Genomic DNA, 5,046 nt, shown 5'->3' with positions numbered 1-5,046 from the left:
CGGTGTTATGCAGACAAACTTTTGTTTGCCAAATTAAATGGCGGCTGCTTAGTTTGCTCGGAGGTGGTTATGTCGAGTTTGGCACAGGGTTGCACGTTCATTATGGTTTTCATGGCTATTGCCAACACGAAATGAGAATTTAAGATGTACATAACGCGCACAATTTAAAATTTTTGTATATGACAACACCGAATTTGCTGCAGTTTGACCAAACAAAATTAGTTTGCTGTGAGAGTCGCAAAACTTGCTCTCTACGAGTTTGCTACAACAACAATTGCACGCAGTTTGCCAAACAAAATTTCTGCATAACACCAACCTTTCAAAAATTAAAATAATAATGATGTGCTGAATTATCGGTAGCCAATACCTCAAAAAGATTTCGGTACCCAGCAATTCCTTTTCGGTACCCGATATCGATTCTTTACCGGCCGTCTTCACATGATGAAATCTCGTCGCGTGACGACGCATGCGAGATCTCGCACATTTAGACCGCAAAACATACGAAGCGTATTTTCCCGCATGCCGTGCAGCCTGCGAGCTCTCGCTTGCTTTCAACAGTCATTTCTGTGTTAGGACGCTATTCATTTCATTTCAGGTAATTCTTCAAAGTAGCAACATCGTTTATTCTGGTGGCAAACACAAATTTAGCCTGCAAAGCTCTTCTTTTTTGGCGATATTTAACAAATGTTAAAGTATGTCAAATGCCCAGTCAAAAAAACTCTAATCTCGCTTGCGAGATAAAAAGGTAGAACGCAAGCGAGATATTCGAGCATGTTGTTGTTGTTGAAACAGCATACAAATTCCCCAAAGAGTTTTTTGGGACTGTTGCTGGAGTGGCAGTCCTAGGCCAGATATAAATCTGGGTCCTTCCGGTTACTTGGACCGACTGTCGTGGGTGGGTGAAGACGGCCTGTTACATTGAAACTTCGTCATAATATACTAGTTGCGATCCAAGTAACTTCGTGTAAAAACCTATAAAACTGTCAAATAAACAAAATAACTCTCTTTCAAAAAAGGAGCGAGAGCGAAACAGTAAAAGTCCCCTGGAATGCGAAAAACCACTTTCCCTGTAACTGCTTCAGTTTTTTAACAAATGTAAGGTACTTCCCTTTCGCCGCATTAGATTTTTGTTTAGAAATGCAACCCAGCCTATCGTTTGACACTTTTCATGAACTTGCAGGAAGAAAAACTTTGTACTAAAAACAGCAACTTCTGACTGAGAAGAAGTAGAATTGACTTACAATTGTGCTTTGACTTACAGGGTTTTTGCCATCTGGAACCATTTCCTGTAAAAAAAACATGCAAATCGGTAATATCATAAATATCTTGAGCATCTGGAACGTAACTACTATATATTTCCAGTTCAGAAACCAATTATTTTATTGCTATTTTATATGGTAAGGCTAAAAAACTTGAATTTATCGCAACAGTTTTATATATTATTTTATCACTTTTCACCTTAGTAAATCCAAGGTTCAAGAAACCTCTTTCAGTAACAGGATTCCAACATTCGCAATCGCTAAAATTCTAAAATAAGCTAAAATGCTAAAGCTAAAACTGTATCCTAATTTTTGGCGATCTCCAAAACTTGCGATTGTGTCCTCCCTGTTACTAAAAATTGCCTAGCCTAGCCTAGCCTATATTTTACGGCGCGATTACATTAGACAATGCTTTCAAGACAATAGAGAAATACGTATTACGCTGAGTGTACATAAGACAATTCGAGAGAAGACAATTGAGAATATGTATTAGACCATGTTTAAACAGGCCAATTAGCTGAGGCAATTAAGCTTTAAATTGCGGAATTGTGTTTTGTGTTCACACATATGTCAGCAGCCCAATTAGCGATACGAAATCAGCTGCTGGATTACCCACAGTGATGAAAAAGTTGGTACAATCGTACCTTTATTTAGTTTGAAAGTGCATTCGGTACAAACACACAATTGTAGGTACATTTTGAACGTAGCCAAATAACTTCTCAGGAAATCAGTTCTTATTTTTATTGACATTTCAATGCATTTTCTGTTGCGGGAAACTGGTCCAATACCTTCCCTCCTTTGTGAAGGGGCATACAAATGATACAAAAAGGTGGTCAAGGTAACGCAACTGTAGTTGATTTCGCCAGATAGACGGAGTATATTTATTTTTAAACGTCAGATCGGAGAACTGAGAGGAAATTAATTCACCTTTTCTACAACATAGTTCTGTCTCGCGATGCTCGAATAGCCAAAATTTGTTTAATGCGAGTACAGAAGTTGATGTGGTATCGATGGGAATTTGTATCGCCCTACATCAATCTACTTTTGGGTAAAGTTTTCCGCAAATTAGGTACAATTTTGTAATTAAATTTTCCAGCCCTGATGGAATATCAGCTGTAAAAGAGGGACAGAAACAAACAGCTAATTGCTCTTTGTTCAATAAACATACCTCCAAGCCAAAATTAAACATACCTAGCAGGGTTGCATTGAGAATCTGACGCAAATTAATTGCTAATTAATAATTAATTGGCAATTAATAAATTGAATTTTTGTATGATAAATTGGGTAACAATTAAGGCTTAAATTGGTGAAAAGGTTCTTAATTGCCAATTAGGCCCCTGTTTGAACATAGTCTTAGTTGTCAAATTGCTGTGTAAAGTAGGCGTCCAGACAATAATAAAGACAATGCATTTTTCAGCAACCGCCGTTAGTGTCGTTTGGCGTAAATTTCATATTATTTACTAAAATATCCAAACACAAACCACTTTTTCATAATTCTGCGTTTTTTTGCGATTTTGTCTTGCCTCTTTTTCTCAAATTAACCAAGACGTGACCGAATTGCCCAATTTACTGTCCAATTCACTGTCTCCGAAGACAATTGTCTTCGTGTGAGTGTATTAGTGAAAAAGTGTGAATGTATTGCTTTTGTCTTGCCAAAAGTGTCTCATGTAAACGCCGGGTTCCTTCGCTAGGGTAGGCACCTTGTCGTTGGTGTGGGGGCTTAGCTGCATCACCAATCAGCCCTCTTCTGGTTTGAGGTAAAGCGGATGTGCAGGCCTCCGCGCTACCTTCTCTCTAGACTTGGGCTGATGGACCAAGGAGTGTTGGGCGGAAGGGCAGTTTCCTGGACCATCTAACCGACGAGGAAGCAGCGCTGTACATTGAACACGCAAGGGACGACGTACAGCCAGGAACCAGTGCAGATGCGTTACGTAGTATGGGCCAGAATAAAAGAGGTACTTTTAAAAACAGTGACTTAACAGAACAGCACAATTTACCTGCCGAACTAAATCGGCCGCAACACCGGTCCGGCAGTTGTCTTTACAGAGAAGCAGCAAGGCCAGACAGCAGTCACGGTACTGATGGTAGTAACCGCTCCAAGAGCCGGCATCGCTCAGGTAGTCGGCGCCGCTCCACGAGTCGACACCGCTCAAAGAGCCGGCGCCGCTCCGACAGCGGTCACCGGGAGCAGAAGGAGAGACTCCATAGGCAACATACCAGCAGCGCCTCAGTAGCGTCCGACGACTCCGGGTGGCAGAAGCAGAAAAATAAGAAGTACCGCAGGGCAAAACCTCCTCCGATGCCGCGGCCAGGTCAGCCGGGGTCACTAGACGACCGGCTTCGCGAGGGCCTGAGCGGCTCCGGGGTTAAATGGTACCTCCGGTACCTCGAGCAGGGCAATCCCCCAGTTGAAGCCAGAGCTATGGCGGGGGTCAGAACGGAGATAGAGGATGACGGACGTGAGCGCAACAGAAAAGGCGACAAACCCGCACCTGCCGATAGGTGGAAGAGCGGGCCCAATAAATAGGTACACTTACCCGCGCCTGCTGCGAAGACGAGAAGCGGGCCACAGCGACAACAGCAGCACAGACCCGCGGCTCTAACACAAGAGGTAGCAACCAAGTCACTCCGCCAGAGACACCGGACACCAAACGGCAGCGGGAGCAGCCACCCCCTCCGAATTCATGGTCTAGGAGCCTGGCTGGGCCGATCGTGCAAGGACAGGCGCAGGGGGGTGCCAATCAGCAGCCCAGCTATTCGGAAGCCCTCAAGGGCATTCGGGTAGCGGTGCTGCCTTGCGAGAACCCTGCTGTTGCCCTGAGCTCGGAAGACCTAACCAGACTCCAAGATGCCATCATGGACGAGGTTTTTAATGGATGGTTGCACCCGCTGGCGCTCTGTGGGGTGTACTTTAGGTCCGGTATGCTGCTGGTCGACTGCAGGGACGAGAGAACAGCAACCTGGCTGGTGGAGAAAGCACCGGCACTTGAGGGCTGGAAGGGATCCGAGATGTGCACGAAGAGGGGGATGACATCCCTCCAGTGCATAACATCACGGTTTTCCTTAAAAACGCAGAATGAGGGCATCCACAGCTCTGAGTGGAAGGTGGTCTACAACTATTTCTGGGAATAGATGAAGAGTCGTTCGTCAGCATCAAGAGGGCTGGCTTTAATCTAAATTACAGGTTCAGTTTCGTTACGGTGAGGCCGTGGCGACAAAAGGCAACAGGTAGCAAGGAGTCGGAATCGCAGGAGACCCAAATCGACGCTGCTGCCGGCTCCTCTGCTGCCCAGATGACCGAGTCGACCTCGAGCTTTCCGGCGGAACAGCCACTCCTCGCACAGCCACCCCTCACACAGACACCAGCTCCCGCAAGCACGTCCGTGCCAGCCACCACCACCATGTCAGCGGAAGACGTGCTCTCCACGCAGGAGCTGCTATCAGGCATAGACTTCAGGCGACTTGAGCTCGACAGGAGAAGCGAGAGCGAACTACAGCTCTCCGATCTCGACGAGCCCCACTAGGGTTACGCGGCACTTGGCAGTAGCCCAGGTCAACCTGCATCACGCGGTGCAGCTTCGGCGGTCATCTCCAGCAGGTTCACCACGGACGACCTGAGCATTCTACTGATCCACGAGCCGTGGACCTACAGAGGCCAGGTCAGGGACCTCAACCACAACAATAACAAGGTAATTTGGGACCTCTCCTGCGAGAGGCCCAGAGCATGTGTAGTGCTTAAGAAGAACATTGATTACTTTTGCATTACATAGTTTCTAACACAGGACTT

The sequence above is a fragment of the Rhagoletis zephyria genome, unplaced genomic scaffold (genome assembly GCF_001687245.7).
Source record: "Rhagoletis zephyria isolate East Lansing unplaced genomic scaffold, Rhagoletis_zephyria_1.1 Rzeph_scaffold_01447, whole genome shotgun sequence".
Classification (NCBI taxonomy): domain Eukaryota; kingdom Metazoa; phylum Arthropoda; class Insecta; order Diptera; family Tephritidae; genus Rhagoletis; species Rhagoletis zephyria.
Note: the sequence above shows the minus strand (reverse complement) of the source record.